Source organism: Eleutherodactylus coqui, chromosome 4 (assembly GCF_035609145.1).
Source record: "Eleutherodactylus coqui strain aEleCoq1 chromosome 4, aEleCoq1.hap1, whole genome shotgun sequence".
Classification (NCBI taxonomy): Eukaryota; Metazoa; Chordata; class Amphibia; order Anura; family Eleutherodactylidae; genus Eleutherodactylus; species Eleutherodactylus coqui.
The window spans coordinates 51,361,031-51,384,837 of NC_089840.1; the positions used below are offsets into that span (position 1 = coordinate 51,361,031).

A 23,807-nucleotide genomic window follows, 5' to 3' on the forward strand; every position below is an offset into this window, starting at 1 on the left:
AGCACAGAACACTATTCCATGAGAAGCAGTCCACGATTGGAGTATGTTGAAGTTTTGCAGAAAAAATCCACAGCAAATCCGCACCATATTGTGTGGATTTTGATGGGTATTTTGGTGCATATCTGTTGCAAATGACACCCCTTCAACTGAAGGGGTGACATCTACTGTGGATCTGCAAGAACAAGAACTAACCTCAGTATATAAATACAGCACCAGATTCAAGTTCAATACACAAATACAGTACCAGAACCAAACTCGTAGCATAAATACAGTACCAGAACCAAACTCATAGCATAAATACAGTACCAGAACCAAACTCATAGCATAAATACAGTACAAAAAGCAAACTCATAGCATAAATACAGTCCCAGAGCCAAACTCATAGCATAAATACAGTACCAGAACCAAACTCATAGCATAAATACAGTCCCAGAGCAAAACTCATAGCATAAATACAGTACCAGAACCAAACCCATAGCATAAATACAGTAGCAGAACCAAACTCATAGCATAAATAAAGTACCAGAGCAAAGGTTCATAGCATCAATAAAGTACTAAAGCACCAAAATAAATGATATATAGTCTATAAGACAACCTTTATAATGCAGTGGGCATAGATACAGCGGCTCCGCTCTTGTGTACCTCAAAATAATGCAGTTAACATATTACAGTTAATATAATAGCAGCTCTACACAGTAATGGTGATTACAGTGCAGTTATCTCCAGTGATTACAGGTGATGTTGTTGATGTTGCTGCCTGTATGTTCCACCTCGATTAAACCCAGTAGACACTGACATCTGCTCAAGTCTTCCCGGTGCTGCGCCATACCAGTTGTCAACATTACTGCCCCGAAGATATTGACCAATCACCATTTAACCTCAGGTAAAAGGGGATTGAGTGCATGTTAAATTGGATATGACAAGTTACAGAATAGTGTAATATATAATAGATTTATTACATTTCCAACACGCTTGTCCTGCGGTCTCATCAGTTACGAGGGAAGAAGACGATCAGCTGATTACCAATGGCCATGACACAGGTCAATCATTGTTCTCCATGGCCATCTTGTGGTTTGGGCATTGGTGATGTGATTTTCTCCTGGATCTCCTTAGAATGTAGTGATCCTGGTAACAAGAGAAAGGAAAGTAATTGCACCCTTCTTACACAGCTATTTTGTAAAAATATCTGATGCAATGTTCCTTGCATTGGTGGGGTCTCATTATGATGCCCCTCAATGTGCCCAATTGGAATGCTCTCACATTGATCCTACAGATGACACAGATGGAAGATGGTTGTCCAATAACAGCTGCTCCATTTTATCATTCTTGCACCAATTATGCAAATGAGTGATGGAATAATCCGTCACAGCACTACCTATTGGAAGGTAGCCTGTGAGTCAATGTCCAATTTTTTTACAGGTCTTGCAACTATGGAGGTCAAACCAGAGTACCAATATATATATATATATATATATATATATATATATATATATATATATATGAAAAAGCTGTTTAGGGGTTCTTGCCCCTCATCAGTGTATAGTAGCCAACCAGACCCCTACTGAGCACTGATGAGGGGCAAGAAACCTGCAACAGCTGCATGTACATGGGTACTCTGGTGTGACTTACATCCCCAGTCATGTTGGAAGACCTGTTAAAAAGTCGATTGAATCATAGGGTAGCTACCTTCCAATAGGTGATGTGTAGTGGCCCAGAGTTGGAGTGTCTTTGGGTGAGGTGTGTATGCCATGTGTGTTTCGTTGTTTTGTGTTAGCAAGTTTTGTGGTGGCAAGTCTGTCTCTTCTAACTTGGTGTCTGTGTTGTGATTGGAGGGTTAGCCAAGTTGGGAGGCGGAATAGAGAGAGGAGAGTAGAGAGATGTAGTCGGAGAAGGAGGACGTGTCAGCGGGAGACTGAGGTTCTGATGCTTCTGCTTGCACAGAGCCGCCACCTATCTCATTTGCCATAGGATGTATCCCCTCAGGGGACTGAAGCTCGGAGTTCATATCCTGCTGTAGTAGTTGGAGGAAGTACCTAGCAAGCAAAGAAAGGCAAAGTTGTGAGTTGTCAACCATGTCAGGAATGTACCCCCAGGGATTGTCTATCAGATAACTTAGACTGAGGACACCTAAATGACGGGAAGGAAGAATGACTCCTGGAAAGCGTTTGTGTGTGTGTGTGTAAGAGTTTGGGAAGGAAGGAAATTTGCCAGAAATGTTTTGTCAGCGCAATCGGTTCTTAGAAAATCAAAGTTGATTGTGTGAGTAAACGTAAACTGTGTGCCTCCGGTTTAAAAGTAACTTCTTGACTGTGGATTTTTTTATTTGCAACGAGTGACTGTTGGCTTGAGCAGAGGCACTGGCCTCACGTTACATATGGTTAGGGACTATTACCACTATTTACTCTTGCCTGTTTTTGCACTGCGTGCCCGAGCTGGGCCACATTCCGCCATTGTCAGGAGGGATCGCAAAGCCACCGGTGACAACCACTTTGAGAACCCCGTGGTCTCCCCTGCAATGGCCAGCCTCCACTCGGACGCCGCAGATGTTTTGGAGAATTATTCAATCGCCCATTTACATAGCTTTTTCCCATGCAAAACTCTTTCTTAGGGAGTATTGCATGGCCTATAAGACTCCTTAAGCTTTGTGGTGCTTGTGCTTCGCCGAATTCCAACAAAAAGTTCAGTTTGGCCTGAACTTTGTTTTTTTTAACCTAAAAGTGGTGTAAAAAACTGTCTAAGAGCAATAAAACTCTTCCTCCTTCTTAATAAATGTGGCTCAGTAGTTAGCACTGTTGCATTACAGCACTGTGATTCTAGGTTCAAATCTAACCAATGATCAATCTGCATAGAGTTTGTATGAATGTTTGTAGAAAACCACACAAACGTCAGTGCAAATGTTGTCCTTGGTCAGATTTGAACTTAAGACCCCAGTGCTGCAATGCAACAGTGCTAATCAGTGAGCCACCATGCTTCCTCCTTTGTCCATGGGCACCTTGTCTGCTACATGGGCCATCTCTATAGTATATAGGAGCCTGAACCCAAAACTGCCAATCTCAGCAGCAGTGGGCTTATAATGCTCAATGACCCTGGTTCACACGAGTCTAATTAGGATCACATGACCCTCTTGGTGCCCTTGAGATGGTTTGGTTTAGAGTTGGTGCACATTTCATCTGACCCCAATCTTCCTCTACTTTGTGAAGACATAGAAATTATAGTTGTAATTGAGAAATATTAGGGTCATATTGGGAAATGTATACTAGAAAAATTCAGACCGCTGCTTCCAAGGCCTCTTACTCCTGGAAGCAGTCTGCCTATAGGACATTTTTGATGTTTGGATATTGATATGGATTTGCTGAGTTGACTACAATAAGTTTTTGTGGACTCTCATTTTTTATGGTTTTAGCTTGCACCCTGACTAGGTGTTGGTGGAACTGTGTGCGCTATGCATATTTGTGCTTGGGTGTGGGCTGTATGATACTAGAAAAAACTAGAATTGGGAATGTGAAAATATTGGCTCCACATGAGATCTCCTACAGAAAATGCATATGTGAAGCTTGGGCAAGGGTTGTCATGGGGAATATGACCTACGCCGACATGTATAAAGTTCTGTAAACTCTCTGCAGCAAAGGAAAACTCTTCTGTATTATTCTGTGGGGCCCAAAGACCGGGCTAAAAGGTTGATGTAAACAGCCCTGTAAAAATTACTTAGCCCACTTTGGAGATGTCTCCACCTCATACATGACCTTTCTCATCAAACAATGGATGAATAGTTATTGAAGGGGGGTATTACTGCTGACACCCCCCCTTCATTAAGATGTAAACAGGCAGCGGGACTTGAAAGCAAGTTTTTCATTGCCCTACAGTGCCACCACAGGAGATATGTGGTATTACAGCTTGAAATTAATGAGTTGTCAGTGTAATGTATGGATGTGCCAGGTCCTCCAGAGCAGTGTTCCCCAACTCCAGTCCTCAGGGACCGCCAACAGGTCATGTTTTCAGGATTTCCTCAGTATTGCACAGGTGATGTCATTATCATCAGTGCCTCAGACCTTGCCATAGGTGCTCTTACCATAGGATACCACCTGTTGGTGGTCCCTGAGGACTGGAGTTGGGGACCCCTGCTCCAGAGCAAAAGATGCTCTTTGCAACATGTCTCTGCTCCGGCTTATTGTTGGAGGTCCTGAATAAAGGCATCCCCAATAGGTGTCCAGTCATCACAGTCCCACCTCCCCCCATAAATGTCTAGCCTTGGATGTTCCTCCTCTTAATGGTCTATTTTCAAGTGAATGTACCCACTGATTGCCATTAAAATAAATGCTGATTCAGCTGCCAAGAAAAGCTTATTGTCATTTACCAGATTCCGTGCTCCACCTACAGTTAGCCATGATTTTCAGGGAAGCGCTTATATTTCAAGCCCTTCTCCGAAAATCATCATTGCGGGGGTTGCCTGCAATCCACTGCTTCCAATGGGGCCGCAGCAGTGCCAGCCCCATTAAAAACAATGGGATAGCATCACGGACTTCTGCCACAGCTGTCACAGAAATCCGTGATGTACAACCTGTGTTTTCAATTGAACACACTGAGCGATATCGCAGATATTTTCTCTGCGCTGTGAGACGTAAGAAAAAAAAAAATCACAAATGAGTATGAAACCATTGAAAATCATTGGTTTCATAATCATCGCTCTCACATCGCAGGAAAAAATTGCTAGTGGGTAGGCACCCTAATACCTAAATGTCCACATGTTTGCGGGATGTTTCCCCTTTTATTACCCCAAGAAGGATATGGGGGTAAATCTTTATCATACAGCATCTTTATTCTGGAGGAGCAGAATTTTTCATTGTTGACATGGAGCTGAAAGTATAATAAATCCTTCCCATCATTTATTTTATAAAACAGGTTCCTGAAGTTTCAGGAGTTTAAGGTCTTGGCAGAGCTCCTCTTCAGACTTAGGAAACCCAAAGGAACAACCTAAAAAGGCCAACTTAAAAAGTACAGCAAAATCTCTGCAGGCATCAACCCAAAGCTTTTCCTTCAATTCTCTCTTACCTCATCGGACACGGCCTTCAGTTATAGCTTCTGATATACTGTATTATAGCCTAAAAAGCCACAGGGGGAGGGGGGTTAGATGCTATGGGCAAAGGGGGTATATAATAGGATTGTGGGGTCAAGGAGCCTTGCTGTTGTTGCCACTCAAGGGTGCACATACCAGGAATGGCCCATGCAGCTATTTTTTGGCCTGTTGATAAAGGAGACCCAGTTCAGGTTGCCTCATCTACACTCCTCATTGAGTCAGCCACTATAGAGCTTCCGATCGGGAACTATAATATAAGCCAACAAGGTAAGAGGCAACCTAATAAAGTGTCTCATTATCATTTTCTCGTACAAGAGTTGGGAATAATGCAGGATAAACAAAAGCTGTCCCTAAATAGGTGGTTATTGTGGTGTTAACAGCCTTTCTCAGTTTTGGTCAGCTTAATGCAATCAAGTCCCTGATCAAGGATATATGTACTATATAGCACCTTATTAGAGGTTGTATGAACCTATGAAAGACCTGCCTCCATAAGGTATATATATATATGAAGGGGGGGGGGGGGGTATAAGTCCTGCTTGGATGCTGGTGTATGGTGGGAAAACAGATTCTTCTTTTTTTCTACAGGGCGCCTTCTTATTTTTGAACGCCAACACACATCTGTTGCTTACTGTTTTATACTGGAGAGGTACACATGCACCACTGTGCCATACCATCCTGGGCACCTAGCATTTTCAAAGCGGTATCATGAGTAGAGCAATTATGCCAATTACACTTTCAGTTTAACAAAAATAGCTAATTAAAATGGCTTTCCAAGTCTAAAAAAAAAAAAAAATCGATTGCCTATTCTCAAGATAGGTCAGCGGGGTCTGCTACCGGGGATCCCTGGGTTACTGTCAGGGTGTACAGATGAGGAAGCAGATAACTCCGTGCAGTGGCCAGGCACGGTATTGCAGGCACAGCACCCATTGAAGTGGATGGGGGCTGTGTAGGAGCATAACTATAATGGGTGTATAGAGTGCAATTACACCCAGGCCATGGAGCCTTAAAGGGCCCATAAGGTCTGTCTTCCCCATATAAGGAAGCCCAGTACTATAAGTAAAGCATTATAGTTGGGGGCCCTGTTATAGATCTTGCATTGGGGCTCACCTGTTTCAAGTTACGCTTCTGTAACTGTGCCGCAATACCATGATGGGCTACTGCTTAATGTACAAAACTGTCTGATTTCTGTACTCACTCGTATGCAGTAACAAAGACTGATCCATAAAGTCCGACATGGAGGACCCTCGCTGATCAACTAGAGATGACCTATCCTGAGGATAGGTTATCATTTCTTACAGTTGGGAAATCCCTTTAAACATGGCACAACGATGTTAGTAATATACAGGACTGTTCAGAAGTTTTTGGTGGGTGCGGAAAAAATGCAGCAAGTAAGAAAGCTGTCAAAAATAGAAGTGTTAATAGTTTTTTTTTTGTCAAATAACAAAATGCAAAGTGAATGAACAAAAGAGGAATGTAAATCCCATCCTTATTTGGTGTGACCGCCCTTTGTCTTCAAAGCAGCATCAATCCTTCTACGTACACTTGCACACAGTTTTTGAAGGAACTAGACAGGGAAATTGTTCCAAACATCTTGGAGAACTAACCAGAGGTCTTTTGTGGATGTCGCTTGCTCAAATCCTTCTGTCTCTTCAAGTAATCCCAGACAGACTGGATGAAGATGAGATCAGTTTGGTGGGACCATATCATCACTTCCAGGACTCCCTGTTCTTCTTTACACTGAAGATAGATGTTTGTGACTTGGGGTCGTTGTTCTGCTGCAGATTGAATTTGCAGCCAATCAGACGCCTTCTATTTTTGAAGCATTCTTACTTTGCAGCATTTTTCCAACACCTGCCTAAAACTTTTGCCCAGTGCTGTATATGACCATGCAGTAGATAACTTCAATATAGGGTAGACCTCCAGATTTGAAGGTGTGACATCACAGCAATGAGATCTGATGTATTCAGACCTTCAGACCCTCCATCAATGTGCATTTGGCATCCAGCTGAACCAAAGAAGAAATGCTTATTGCTCAGGATAAGTTAAAGGCCACCTATCAGAACCTTTGAGCCGCCTACATTTACTTAGCATTGTGCCCCGAAGAAGTCGCCGAGTGCTAACGTGACTTTTCTGCAGCAGGGGAGCCGGTGAGTCTAGCATGCAGCAGCCCGGTCTCCCAATTCCCTCACCATAATGTAGTTTACAGGGCTCAATGGCACTGGCAGCTTCTCTTTAACTGTTCATTTTGGGCAGTGAATGGCACTTTTAGTTTAGAGTTGTCTATTGTAGCATCATACTGTACAGCTAGTAGTCATTTTCATCGTTCCAATGACGGGGAGCGTGGCCCATCACCATATTTATCTCCAAGGGACCATAGTGATTTGGCTAATATTCCAGTTTTGACCTCATAAACAATGAACACACAAAAACACGTGCTGGAGACTCTAAAAATGTGTTCTGAGAAAGCTTGAGACAATCCAGCCTCACATGTAATGAATCTTATCAGAGTCACTGCGCTGTCATCCGGCTGACGCTGCGCCAGATCCACTAAGAGGACAAGATAGAAAGGTGTTACTGCTGTTTCAGATGATCCTTGAACATATGTTGGCTTGTCTAGGCGGCCAATGCAGTAATATAAGCTTAGCTTGTATACCTTTATTACTAAGAATTACAAATTATTAGGCTACTTAGCAAATAGTTTTGATTTAAAATCGCCAGTTTTGCATAAACAGCTGCTATACGCAGAAAGATAGAGCAGGTCCTTTTTTTTGCAATGCGTTCATGGGGACAAACCCATTGATATTATATAGATTTTTTGCACGCAAAAACGGTTATCTGAAGAAGTCCTTAAGGTACCTTTACACGGAGCAATTATCATTTAGATATCAGAACCTCATGTGGCACAGATTAAGCCAGCAGAAATGCAGTCCTAAGCTCATGACCTGAAGGTTGCAGGTTCAATCACCGCTTGGTTCAGGTAGCTGGCTCAAGGTCAACTCAGCCTTCATCCTTCCGAGGTCAGAGTCAATAAAAATAACTTGAAAGCGCTTCAGAATAAGTTGGCGCTATACAAATAACAAGATATCATCCATAGAGGGGACCTTCATGCAAATGCCTTTGCAAGTTGTTCAACTGTGACTATACACCTCGCAACTTTTGATCAACCAGTGACTATTTTTGGTGAGCTGAAACAAAACGATTAGCGACTTATTGCTCATCACCCTGTTGATGGCTATGTTTACACCGAATAAATGTTATATCCAAGCTGGACATTGAACACTAGGTGTCCACCGAGGACAGGTATATACACAATATATTAATGAGATGAATAGCAATATCAAAAGTGGGGGCAGAGGAAATAAAGAGGACTCGGAATAAATGTGACACACTCCCAGCCAACCAATCCATCCACACGACGTCCGAAAGCATTTATGTCAGTAACCAGCGAAATAACATTCAGCATGTGCCGGATCTCATGGGGAAGGGTGGGCTGATGCCATGACGTCACCCCGGTCCAGATCCGACACGGACAGCAGCCTGTGACAATGACAATCGTATGAATTTGCTCTTTCAAGCGATTATTCAGCCGATAGTCATCCCATGTAAAGGCACCGTTACTCTCCTTCAGCTGTCCCTTCCACTTATACTGTCCTTCAAGAAGAAGACACTCTAGTTTGTACCCAAGAGACAAATGGGTCTGCATAACTTAGAAACTGTATACTCATAATGGTAAAATATTTTTAACCAAGACTAGTTCTATTTTTTTTTTTCGTTTATTGTAAATGCAATGTAGCAATAAAAATAAAAAATACTTGCAAAAGTATACATACCCTTGAAGATTCAAGGGCGCTTGAAAATGAGATCCTGAAATTGCTTAGAAATTGATACACAATGGGGCATATGTATTGTTTTTTGTACAACAGATCTCTGGCTTACAAAAGTCACAGGTTTGGCTTGCACATCAAAATTGGGACTTTTTGGAATTTTATGTTGGGCCCTGCCACTTTTCAAACGGTGTGTGGGGCATAGTGTTAGGGAGCATGGCACCATAAATAATGGTATCCTTCCAATGTAAGCAGACCCCACAACTGCTATGGGACAGGGGGTTCCAAGGCTGAATAGCCCTACCCTCTGTTCCACCACTGACCCGCCTCCCCTTTTCCCAGAATGTAGAACACCACGAGTCTCACCTATAGTGGTATAGTTGTCAGTGCAGGCTTCCTGGTCTCGGTGTAGTACTGCTGAGGAAGGGAGGAGGAGCTGCCTGCATTAAGTGAGAGCAGTGGGAATGTAAGAGAAGCTTGTGCTGCTGGACCTTTAGGGGAATGGGAAGACACAGGGGGAAGACACCAGTGCTTTGAGGCACGAGAGCATGGTCACCAGTGCTGTGGGGGCTTCAGGAAGGAAACAAGTGATTTGTGGCCATAGATGGATGCCAATACTTTGGGGGGCCACAGGGAGGACACTAGTGCTTTGAGCAGGGCCACAGATGGGACATCAGTGCTTTGAATGGTCACATGGGAAACGCCAATGCTTTGAGTGGCCACAGGGAGACAGCAATGTTATTGAGAGGCACAGAGGGGACACCATGACTATGGTGGTGGTGGTGGTGGGGGGCTACAGAGACAGACATCTTGTAACCAAACATTGCCACGGTCCATTAAGTCTTAGAGAAGCCTGATGATTTGAACTCAGCATACTCCTTTCCTGATGACCTAATTCCCTAGAAATACACCTCAGAAAAGAGTATATGAGTTAAAGGCATCGTATATGCAGACAGCTCTCTCCATTGTAGTTTATAGGGCGTAGAAAATATCAGGCTGTTACCTCGACATCCATCATCTACAATGGAGAGAGCCACATGCATTGTCTCCTCTTCACTGGAGTGCTTATTGGGGATGGGAGGTGGGAGTAGGACTTCCATTATCTCAATAGGTGGGAGTCCTGGAATTGAAACGTACTTATTAATTTTTTAATTGATCTAATTGATTTATTATGGCATATAATTAGAATATACCACAAATGTCTCAGGTCGGAATACCCTTGAAAGTGGTTCAGTATGGCAATGTGGCCCTCAGACTAGAAAAAGTTGTGCACCCCTGGTCTATACAATAGGTGCTACATTATTAATGTCACCTTGGGCAGTGGAGACTATCGGTTATACTATTTGATGTCCATTTACCCTTACCTTTCCCAGTCAGAAACATACACAATATCCTGATTATCACCAAACACGTATGAGGGAACCTACTATGTATGGAAGGCATTATCCATAGGCTATTATGTATCAGTTATGCCGCCAGGTATAGGAGAAATCCAGAGATCAAAAGGGTTGTCCAGTATGAGTTAATTTTTTAAATTCAGAGCTAAAAGGGTTAAAACAATTTAAAAAAAGGGACTTGGCCATCATCAGCCCCAGCGATTCATTGCTACAGCCTTGCAATTCCTCCAGTTTCTGTTGACAGCAAAAGCGGTGAATGCTGCCTGCCAAGCCGAGGCTGCAGCGTCAACATTCCAAACTCCTGGCATCATGGAGCGTTGATGCTAGGAGAACAGCTGGTGACGCTGCGGCCTCTGATTGGCAGGCAGTGGTCACCTGACTTCCATTGTGAACAGACACCGGAGGAATCGCAGGGCTGCAGCGCTGGATCATTAGGGTGAAGATGGGTAAGTAGTCTTTGTTTTATTGTTTTAATCCATTTGGCTCAGCTTTTAAAAAGTTAATCCTAACTAGACAACCCATTTAAAGGGATCATCCTTTATGGACACATAGACATCATAGATAGGTGCCCTTACTGGCGAAGAGCTGCTGGAAAAAACGGTACCAGCTCCGGCCGACCCAACATGGCCATGTATAATGGGGTAGTCCGTTCACTTCAATTATCATCTAACAATACAACATATAAGTGGCTAGAGATATGATCATCAAAGCGTCATAGTATGTCACCATTCAAGATATAGGTGGGCCACTGCTCACCAGCATTATCACAGGAGTTGACATGGGTCCCCCCCGACCCCCCAAGATCATCAGACACCTTTCCTGAAATACTTAGTGTTGCTTTTAGCATTCCCATAGTCTATCCCGAAGCAGAGGACAAATGAGCTGAACATAGCAGACCTCGAATTGCTAACTAATTTCATACTGGGGTATGTTTTGTTTACAGAAGAGTAAGAGGAACTCGGCACTAAACTTATTCCTTATTTATCCATCAGACGTGGCAGCTGTACGGTCTGAGAATGCCAGAAATGTATTGATGGGTAATACGACTGGAGAGCATGCCAGGTATTTCTGTTTCTTTATTTTTGGAACAAACTGACGGATGTCTGACAATCAGTATTTCAGGTCTGAACATATGGATACATTCACAGAGAATATTAGTACATTAGCCTAGCAGTGTTATACTAGATATCAGTCACATAGGGATGTAAAGGTTCTAGAGGTTCTCAGCACTGGGGATATGTGACATAAAGTTATGATCGAGGTGGCAAGGAATGGCTGATCCAGGACCTCCTGTCAGTCATGCTATCAAGGATCACTACAGTCAGTCTCTCCAGCCTGAAACGGCTAGCAATGAGCAAAGCGATGCATTTAGCTGTACAAGAAATAAAGGGGAGTTCTCATATCTCCTATAGGGCGCACTTTAAACCTTAAATGCTAACATAACTGATAACGTAAACCTCAAAATGATAGACATGTAAAACATGGATATTGCTAAACGTTAATTTTAATTCTTAATGTCACGCCTTTCATGCCATAGGATGGAATATAGGTTTTATATTAATTTCTCCATCTTTTTCCGCATTTAGTTTTGCAACCTGCTGAGTAATGCATTTTATATGTGTAGACGAAAAAAGTGGGGGAAGGGAACTGACAACCACTGTGATCATACGTCAGGCTTGGAAAAATAGTTGTAACTTTCCAATTACTATACTACCTCCTACTTACAAGAATATAACTACCGGTACTATAATATAGCTCCCGATGTACAAGAATATAACTACTATAATACTGTCTCCTATGTACAAGAATATAACTACTATAATACTGCCACCTATGTACAAGAATATGACTACTATAATACTGCCTCCTATGTACAAGAATATAACTACTATAATACTGCCCCCTATGTACAAGAATATGACTACTATAATACTGCCCCCTATGTACAAGAATATAACTACTATAATACTGCTCTTATGTACAAGAATATAACTACTATAATACTGCCCCCTATGTACAAGAATATAAGTACTATAATACTGCTCCCTATGTAAAAGAATATAACTACTATAATACTGCTCCTATGTACAAGAATATAACTACTTTAATACTGGCCCCTATGTACAAAAATATAACTATTATAATACTGCCCCCTATGTACAAGAATATAACTGCTATAATACTGCCTCCTGTGTGCAAGAATATAACTACTATAATACTGCTCCCTATGTACAAGAATATAACTACTATAATACTACCCCCTATGTACAAGAATATAACCACTTTAATACTGCCCCCTATGTACAAGAATATAACTACTATAATACTGCCCCCTATGTACAGGAATATAACTACTATAATACTGCCCCCTATGTACAAGAATATAACTACTATAAAACTGCCCCATATGTACAAGAATATAACTACTATAATACTGCTCCCTATGTACAGGAATATAACTACTATAATACTGCCTCCTATGTACAAGAATATAAATACTATGATACGGCTCCCTATGTGCAAGAATATAACTACTAAAATACTGCCCCCTATGTACAAGAAGATAACTACTATAACACTGCTCTTATGTACAAGAATATAACTACTATAACACTGCCCCTGTGTACAAGAATATAACTACTATAATACTGCTCCCTATGTACAAGAATATAACTACTATAATACTGCTCCTATGTACAAGAATATAACTACTTTTATACTGGCCCCTATGTACAAGAATATAACTACTATAATACTGCCCCCTATGTACAAGAATATAACTGCTATAATACTGCCTCCTGTGTGCAAGAATATAACTACTATAATACTGCTCCCTATGTACAAGAATATAACTACTATAAAACTGCTCCCTATGTACAAGAATATAACTACTATAATACTGCCTCCTATGTACAAGAATATAACTACTATAATACTGCCCCCTATGTACAAGAATATAACTACTATAATACTGCCCCTATGTACAAGAATATAAATACTATAATACTGCCCCCTATGTACAAGAATATAACTACTATAATACTGCCCCCTATGTACAAGAATATAACTTCTTTAATACTGTCCCCTATTTACAATACAACTACTATAATACTGCCTCCTATGTGCAAGAATATAACTACTATAATACTGCTCCTATGTACAAGAATATAACTACTATAATACTGCCCCCTATGTACAAGAATATAACTACTATAATACTGCCCCCTATGTGCAAGAATATAACTACTAATATTCTTGTACATAGAAGGCAGTATTATAGTAGTTATATTCTTGTACATAGAAAGCAGTATTAAACTACTATAGTACTGCCCTCTATGTACAAGATTATAATTACTATAATACTGCCTCCTATGTACAAGAATGTAACTACTATAATACTGCCCTCTATGTACAAGAATATAACTACTATAATACTGCTCCTATGCACAAGAATATAACTACTATAATACTGCTCCCATGTACAAGAATATAACTACTATAATACTGCTCCTACGTACAAGAATATACCTACTATAATACTGCCTCATATGTACAAAAATATAACTACTATAATACTGCCCCCTATGTACAAGAATATAACTACTATAATACTGCCCCCTATGTACAAGAATATAACTACTAATATTCTTGTACATAGAAGGCAGTATTATAGTAGTTATATTCTTGTACATAGGGGGCAGTATTATAGTAGTTATATTCTTGTACATACAAGGCAGTATTAAACTACTATAGTACTGCCCTCTATGTACAAGATTAAAAATGGCTATAATACTGCCTCCTATGTACAAGAATGTAACTACTATAATACTGCTCCTATGTACAAGAATATAACTACTATAATACTGCCTCATATGTACAAAAATATAACTACTATAATACTACCCCCTATGCACAAGAATATAACTACTATAATACTGCCTCCTATGTACAAGAATATAACTACTATAATACTGCCCCCTATGTACAAGAATATAACTACTATAATACTGTCCCCTATGTGCAAGAATATAACTACTATAATACTGCCCCCTATGTATAAGAATATAACTACTATAATACTGCTCTCTATGTACAAGAATATAACTACTATAATACTGCCCCCTATGTACAAGAATATAACTACTATAATACTGCCCCCTATGTACAAGAATATAACTACTATAATACTGCCCCCTATGTACAGGAATATATCTACTATAATACTGCCCCCTATGTACAAGAATATAACTACTATAATACTGCCCCCTATGTACAAGAATATAACAAAGAGAAGCAGATGGTTTTTCAAGTCTAATACAATAGGTTGTCTCACCACCATCACTGTCATTTATGTACCGTCATCTCCATAGTTTTGACCTGCTTCTTTTCATTCTTCTATATCCTGGTTCTGCTGATATTGCTGCCTTTTTGACTAAACCTTGCCCGACCCTTTTTCATTCCGTATAAATATTAAGATGTTCTAAAAATAAATATAATAAATGAGCTGTGATAATATTCCTCATGGCCGTCTCCATTTTCAAACAAATCAAAGAGAGAATATAGTGTAAGACCTGATATGATGAGCTCTTTGTGTATTATTGCTGTGAATAGTAAAATATTTTCAGTACTTGAAGTTGTCACTTCACACCCCACACTGCGATGGGCCGGAAATTAGTTATTAATTGGGTGTTTATGATGAGCATGTGCAGATATCTATGTTCCCAGGTCATATTGGCCTGCGGGTAAAGTACCACCTATGTTATTAAAGACTATTTCATTAAAAAGAGATGAACCATGAGTGGACACTTAAAGAAAACTACAGTTAAGGGGCACTAACATTTCAGACAACTTCTGCTCATCTAACAGCCTGTGTGTGTCTCATAAATCTTGTAATATTTTTGCACTTTACCATTGTAAATTGAGCCTGGAGTGACTGCCATTAATAGTCTCCCTTCCAGCTCCTCTGCAATCCACTGACTGTTGTTAGGTATTGAGCTTCTGTAGTAACTAGGATGCTGGGATGTTTTCTTAGCTGTGGAGGAAGGACTATTTTCACAGGCTCATTCCCGGCACTCACAGATCTGTCTGACAGAACTGCAAAGTATCTGCATTCTTCACAATCTCTGCCTCCGCTACTTTTATAGCATATGTATGTACATTACTTTGGGGATTACTATACATTTGGCCAGGATGTTTGTGAATGCCCAACTCCTAAAAGTATCCTGAGACATCAAAGGGGTGAGCATTCAGATACTGACTTACCGCTAATTGAACTAAAGACAGCACAATGTAGCATGAGAAGTGAGGGGCGAAAAGTTCAGGACAGTGAACTACTGGAAGAATGCTTGCAATCCTACCTGAAAGTGGATTGCAAGCAGCAGAGCAACATAAAAACAAGGAAGACCACCTGAAAATTAGAACTTAGAGACATGAAAGCCTGTTGGACCACCACTAGCTTAGATTAATATGTGATATGTCGGGCATTGGGGCTCTAGTACCCTGCTAAGCCACCTCTAGCTTGGATACAAGATGTGATACGGGCAGGCTTTGAAGCTGTAGTACCCTGTTGGGCGACCTTTAGCTTGGACACAAGATGTGATACGGGCGAGCATCAAAGTTCTAGTACGCTGTTGGGACACCTCTAGCTTGGATCCAAGATGTCATTCGGGTAGGCATGGAGGCATACAGGTTCCATATTGTATTCTGTGGCATATCAGTTCACATTTGCTGTCAGGGATGTAACTATAGGGGATGCAGTTGCACCCAAGCCCAGGAGCCTTAGGGGGCCCATAAGGCCACTCTACACCGTATTGGGATCCCAGTACTATGAATAAAGCATTATATTTGGGGACCCCGTTACAGACTTTGCATTGGGACACAGAAGCATCAAAATACGACCCTGTTTGCTGTAACTGAGCCTCTAGATCATGTAAACTTGTAGCCTGTCAAAGTTGGCATCCCAGATGGTCCCATGCATGACTTAATGATGATAAATCTGGCGACCGGGTAGGTCATGGAAGTGTGGCAATATTGGGGAGGCATTCCTGTGGCACTCTTGTTGTTTGCGGCCGCGCATTATCCTGCTGGAAAATGTCTCTTTAAAGCCGCCATTAGAGGCAATGTGAATGAGAGAAAATAGTGGGTATATGGCGTTTGGAAAAAGGAGAAGACCTGGAGAGTCAGCGGTTGATCAGCAACGCGTTTCAGCACCTTCATCCAGCCTTTATTAAATCATACATAACACAGGGACATGTTAAAAGTGCGGGGGAAGTGAGTGTGACGTCACAGTATCCTATGACCCAATCACATGATCAGACTATTTAGTCATGTTTTTAGTCACATGACTAAAAACATTACTAACCATACCAGAGAAACAAGAAAAACAAAAGTGGATTAACATGAAAACAGGGCAACAGCCCCAAAAATTACACAAAGCGCATAAAAATAGTAAATAATTTAAACATGAAGAACACGGTATATTCATAAAAGGACGGGCGGGAGGCTGATTCGGCGCAGACCTTGTGTTTTGACATGTGTGCCCTAGACTGAGCAATAAAATTGTGGTTGCAAAAGTTTACATACCTTAAATAATATGTGTAGTTGTTGTTTTTTTTCTTTTTATATGTTCTCATTTGGGCAATTGTGTTAAATAAAAAAATGTGAGATAATATTTTTAACAGAACTTCAGCTTTATTGCCTTTTTTATCTGCACGCTCTTACTCTGTTATCATTATCGCATTTGTGTAAAGAGCTGTTTAGCTGCTGGCGCTGCTGAGATGTAAATATACAAGTCGTTAACAAGTCTGCAGAAGATACAGCCAGAAGCAGGAGGGGTAAACCTCGTAGAAGGCGACCGTACAGTAGATTGTATAAAAATGTATGTGAACCCCCTGGAATAAAGCTGCAGTCAGAGGGACTGGGGGTTTGTCAATAAGAGACTAGATGAGGTTTAGATGCCTAAAGTATGTCTATGGCTGGATGTGCTGCACAGTCTAGGTATGTACTGGGGAGACAATGCAGGGAAGGCAGCAGCCGCCATGTGTCTGTAGTACTTATCCAGCCGGCACCTTGCTACACGGCTAATATAAATACTTAGCGTAATCGTATACAGGGTTCTCAGTTTTGGATAGATTATATATCTCGGAAAGTATGAGAAAAATCAGAGTAATAATAATTTTTAGTTGTATAGCGCCAACTTATTCCACAGTGCTTTCGAAACACAGGGGGTGCAACAGTTACATGTGGTAATCAGATAGTAAGAGACAGTAGGCATTTGGGGGTCTGCACCAAGGTGATGTAGTAGGTACAGTGGAATGGGATGTGCAAGGTAGGCAAAATGGAGAATGTGGGGTTCTCTAGTTAGGCAGTAGTCCAGACGTCTATTAGGGGGGCATGTTGTAGGGGTTGAGGGGGGAGGCCTAGTTCAGGAGATTAGGTATGCTTCTTTGAATAGTTACATTTTTAAGGCACATCTGAAGTTCTTTGCGTTGGGGATTGTCCGCATATTTTGGGGTAGCGCGTTCCAGAGGACCAGTGCAGCTCTGGTGAGATCCTAGAGGCGAAAATCAGAGGTTCAAATTAGAGGGGCATTTTGTCTGAATGTATTAGCAGGTGGAAGTGCGCAGACTGGGTGATATATGGACAGAAGGGAGGTGCTGTACGGTGGTATGTCTCCATGGAGAGCTTTACGGGTGAGGGTAAGGAGCTTGAATTGAGTTCTATAGTGGATGGGCAGCCAATGCAGCGACTGGCATAGTGCAGAGGCATCTGAGAAGCGGCTGGATAGGAAGAGGAGTCTAGCTGCTAGTATGGATTGGAGAGGGAAGAGTCTGGTTCGGGGAAGGCCAATTTGCAGTGAATTGCAGTAGTTGAGCAGAGAATGTGAGGGGTAAAGGAAAGGTCAGAGTCCAGTGTGACCCCAAGTCAGCGGGCGTGCTGTCTATGGGTTATGGTGGTGCCAGATACTGAGATGGAGATGTTGGTGGGAGGTCAGATGGTGGAGGATGGAAATACGAGGAGGTCAGTTTTTGAAAGGTTGAGTTTGAGAAAGAGGAAGGACATGGGGTTTGAGACAGCGACCAACAGTCGGTGAGGTTTTGGAGGACCTCCTTGTATTTCCACCTTCCACCACCCGACCTCCGCTCAACATCTCCATCTCAGTATCTAGCACCACCATAACCCTCTGCAGCGCTATTTGTTCCATTTAAAGAATGGAAACCAAATGGAATGAAAAAGTTTCCTATCCTTGAAAAGCTGTTTAAATCAGTGGGGAAAAATGGAAGCATTTAAGTCCAATTCTATGCTCCAAAAATGGAACAGAGAAACGGAAATCCCTAAGAGATATGTAACGCTGGGTTGAATGAGCCCTTAAATTGCTGGGGGCTGCAATAATCCGTAGCACAAGGTTCTTAAGTCCCACATTCTTCTTTATCAGCGAGACCAGAGCATGTTTGCATGGAGCAGGGGGCACAGCTGCTTCTGTAGCTCCCATAGAATTGTATGGAGCAGTAGCAAACATGTTCGACGGCCACTCCATATAAACTACTTCTAGTGAAGAGTAAATTGGAGTCCCCGAATAATTAGTAAGTGATCACATACACTACATCACCACTTCTACATTAAAAGCTCACATGACAGAGAGCCCAAAACTATATAAAAGAAATAACTCGGAAACCCCCTTTAATAGTGAGTGCAGCTCTGGAGTATAATACAGGATAAGTAATGTAAAGTATGTACACAGTGACTCCACCAGCAGAATAGTGAGCACAGCTCTGGAGTACAATACAGGATGTAACTCAGGATCAGTACAGGATAAGTAATGTAAAGTATGTACACAGTGACTCCACCAGTAGAATAGTGAGTGCAGCTCTGGAGTATAATACAGGATGTGACTCAGGATCAGTACAGGATAAGTAATGTAAAGTATGTACACAGTGACTCCACCAGCAGAATAGTGAGCACATCTCTGGAGTACAATACAGGATGTAACTCAGGATCAGTACAGGATAAGTAATGTAAAGTATGTACACAGTGACTCCACCAGCAGAATAGTGAGTGCAGCTCTGGAGTGTAATACTAGATGCAATTTAGGATCCGTACAGGATAAGTAATGTAATGTAGGTACACAGTGACTCCACTAGCAGAAGTGTAAATTCAGCTCTGGAGTGTAATACAGGATGAACTCGGGATCAGTCAAAAATATATTAGGTAATATATTTACAAAGTGACTCAACTTTTAATGTCAATTGTAGCTATTTATAAACTGTAAACTATATTAAAGCTATAAACCCAAGTGAAAGCAGAGGGGATAGATTACTTTTATTTTTGGGGGAGAGAAAAGAATCCCACCCACGTCCCTCCGGCCTGGGGATTCAGCAGTGAGCAGCTGAGCAGTATTTGCAGGTCTTTTTTTAACGCTTTCGCTCACGCTGAGCAGATCCCAGTCCTGACATTTCTAGTGCAGCACACATTCCACAGCTAATCCACTTCTAATTGTCAGCACTTGTCACAGCCTGCTATGAATCTCCGATACCTCGCCCTGTCATTGCACTTGCGGCTGGCAGTTGCCCAGTACAGCAACATGCATTCATATTACAAGCCACCGGAGAGAGCTGCGCCTGGTTGTTGTGCTGCCATCAAGCTGAGATCTCACAAGTGCGCACCCATGTTCCCACACTTACACGTGTGTTCTTTAGAGTAGAGGGTGGCTCAGTGCTTAAGAACCCTTCACATCACATATGTACATGTATATACAGTACACAAATAGGAATCCGGGAATATAAAAAGGTTAAGATGGGCAGATGGAGGCTGATCTGGTACCCTGGAAATTAAAGTCATGCATCTCCTAACATCAACTATAGACATAATACACTTGAAGTGGGTGAATGAAATGCATTGCCGGAGTGTTTTGTAGACTGTGCATTAAGTAACTCTGCAAATAAGGGAGATGGAACAATATTCTGCAGCGCCACCTATTGGAAAGCAGCTTCCTGCAAGTCAATGTTAGACTCTTTATACAAGCCTTGTAACAATGACTGGAAATTGAAAGCCAAGCCAGAATCCATACACAGACAGCTGTTTCGGGTTGTTTACCCCTCATAAGTGTGCAATAGGTTTCTGGCTTAGCTAGTGAGAGGCCTGTGATGTTGGTCAGGAACGTTATCTTTTCTCCTCAGGGCGAAGTCAGACGAGCATTTTTTTGCACCCGGATATGTGTGCAAAAAGAAATAGCACGTCTGATAGAAGCATTGGTTCAGCGCCGGCAAGCTCTGATTGGCTGAGACAGTCAATGAAGGGCTGTGATTGGGCATCGAGCAAGCACCGACAACCAATCACAGCATTCTATTGCCGGAGGCGGGGTTCTCAAACCTGGCCTCCGGCAATAGACTTGGGAGTGCCGAGGAAGCCCGGATCAGCGGCAGAGACCAGCGGCCGCGTCCCGGACTGCAGCGGCTAGGTGAGTATTGCTTTTTTTCTTCTTTTCAGCATTATTGGCTGCGTTTTCAGCTGAGCTGAAAACGCAGCCAAAACACTGGCATAAAGTATGCCAGCGCTGCTGAAACGGGGCGGAATCTGCAGTAACGCAGCATTGAAAAACGCTACGTTTCTGCAAACGCCCTGTGTGAGGGAGGCCTTAGAAGTGTAGGTCTGTCCTAAAGAGAAATTGCCCAGAAAGCCATGGTGACAGTTAGTACAGTTTCCTATACCATCAAAAAGCACTTGACAACTGGAGGAAAAGCTGACAGGAAGAGTTCTGGCAGTCCAAAGGCCACTACAAAATCAGATAACAAGTTTTTGAAAGTCAACAGTTTGTATGATAGGCGCCTCACAGCACAAAATCTTTGAGCGCAGCTTAATGCAGCAAGAAACAAACAAGTTTCCATTTCAACTGTTAAGAGAAGACGTCTATTGGCAGGTTTGAGAAACAGATTAGTGTCGATCAGTAAGAAAGCCACTGCTAAGATTGCAAAATAAATAGAGATGAGCGAGCGTACTCGCTAAGGCAAATTACTTGAGCGAGTATTGTCATTTTCGAGTACATGCCTGCTCATCCGAAAAGATTCAGGGACCGGCGCGGGTGAGCGGTGAGTTGTGGGAGTGAGAGAGAGAGATCTCACCCCGTTCCTCCCTGCTCTACCCACCGGCCCCCGCCCCCCACTGAATCTTTTGGCACGAGTGGGCATGTACTCGAAAATGGCAATACTCGCTCGAGTAATTTGCCTTAGCGAGTATGCTCGCTCATCTCTAAAAATACATAAAAGACTTGCCTGGGCCAAGCATCACCTCCAGTGGACTACTGAAGAGTGGTAGAAGGTCTTAAGGACTGATTAATCAAAATTTGACATCTTTGGTACATCATGCAGGTTTTTTGTCATCGAGTAGGTGAAAGGGTGTTTCCTGAGTGCGTGACACCAACTGTCAAACATGGAGGAGGAAGCGTAATGGTCTGTGGCCTTTTTGCTGGATCTAGAGTTGGCAACTTGCACAGGATGAACGGCACACTGGACAAAAAAGCCTACCACAGCATTTTGATATGCCAATCAATACCCTCTGCTGTAACCTAGTTACTCACAGGTTTATATTACTGCAAGACAATGATGCAAAAACATACTTCTAGGTTATGTCAGAACTACCTAAAAAGACAAGAAGAAGCCGGTACACCTCAAAGAATGGAATGGCCTGCACAGTCTCCAGACTTCAACCCCATTGAGCTTGTTAAGATTGAATGGAACATAAAGGGAAAAGCAAAGCAACCTACAAGTGCAGCACATTTGTGGGAACTTCTGCAACAACGTTGGGTAGACATTTCTGAACAATATCTGAATGTTATTATAGAAAGAATGCCTCAATTGTGTAAAGCTGTTCTATCAGTTAGAGGCGGCTACTTTGAAGAGTCAAAAAACTAGATTTAATTAATTGGGTGAAAAAAGGTTAATTCGTTATTTGTATTCATCTTATTTATTTGTTCCTCTACTTTCATTTTATTTTCGGCATTAAACTGTGTAAATATCATTAAAACTGGAAAAATTGAGGTGTTGTAAAACGTTTGACATGTAGGGTATGTTATTATATTACATAACAAATTACTTAGAATGAGCGATGATTACATGCAGGGCGCTGTTGAAGTATGTTACCCACTGCTTTCATTATCAGATCCACTGATCTAGTCAGGGCTCATCTTCCAGCTTTGGATTTATCATTAAATATATATTGTGTTTCCCCGAAGATAAGACACTGTCTTATATTAATTTTTGCCCCAAAAGAGGCACAGTGTCTTATTTTTGAGGGAGGGGGCTTATACTCAACTGGTTGATGACGTCCCGATGCCTCGCAATGGTCTCTGGCAGCGCTGCGGCAAGCAGCAGTGTCTTCCGCACTGACATATCAATTTCTTTCTGGTAAACAGGGCTTTGAATAATAATAATAATAATAATAATCTTTATTTGTATAGCGCCAACTTATTCCGCAGCCCTTATACCCTTATACTTATACCCCGCCTCCAGCAAAGCGAGCGTTGTGATTGCATTGAGCGGACAGCCAATCACAGCCGGCGCTCGATGAGCCAATCACAGCCATTCAGTGATGTCATTCATTGAATGGCTGTGAATGGTTGAATGCTGTAATCAGTATTGATTGTGGGGTTGAAAGGGTTAAGGTACATAGGAAGGTTATCATCTGAATAATCTCTTGAAACACTGATTTTCAGTGATAGTTATCCCGTATGTGCACAGCAGCTTCAGGGGAGTGTAGTGTTATAGAGAGGCATTTTAAATGAGTGATCATCCGATAATAGGATAGCACAAAATCAGTCTGGATCACAGAGGAGGGTCCTGAGTGGAAGACCCAGCTCTATGATATTCATATACCCTAAAAGAACATATGAACAGGGGTTACCTTCTTGGCACAAACCCTATAGGGGTTACCTACAATCTGGATCTCCATTGATTGGCAAAAAGACTGTCTTTTGTTCTGGAGGACTCGGCACATAATTTCAATGGGCAGCTTGTAATACTTTATTTTCCCTGAGGTGGTGCTGTGGGGAGATTGAACACTTCTCCATAGAGTACAACTGATATGTGGTGAACCCTGCGATCAGCTTATATGCAGGAGGCCCTTCTAGTGAAAAAAATTGATCCTCAAAAGCAGACAGGCCCTAAAAATGTAGATATAAAACATGTCTGATCCTTAGAGCAATATTAAACACCTTCCCCCTTTAAGAAGGTTTAGCCACTAGTAGGTTAAGCAGACCTCTGGAAGGAGTGCAGCGCCAATTATATTGTTTAATTTCTTAAGTCAGGGAAATTTGTTATAGTGAAACATGGAGACTTCACCACTAAATCCTCCCGCGTTCCGCCTGTCAGTGGCTCGTAGTGAGTGCACAGACAATGTCCATTACCATGAACCTCACACGGGGCTGAAGAGAGAGGAACTTTGTATCTCTGAGAGAAGTGTGAAAATGGAAATGAGCCGCTGATGCGTGTTTTCTGTCACTTACCCATGACAGATGGATTT

The 23,807-nt window shown here is 41.9% G+C and overlaps 1 protein-coding gene across 2 annotated transcripts in view; it reads right to left on the reverse strand.

Annotated features, from left to right (window-relative positions):
- Positions 1–23,807, reverse strand: part of GJA5 (gap junction protein alpha 5) — a 39,630-nt gene that overhangs the window by 2,775 nt on the left and 13,048 nt on the right. For both annotated transcript variants that reach the window (XM_066599406.1, XM_066599407.1), the window contains exon 2: positions 960–1,125. The gene's annotated coding sequence lies outside the window, so the exon portion shown is untranslated. The remainder of the gene's footprint in view (positions 1–959; positions 1,126–23,807) is intronic.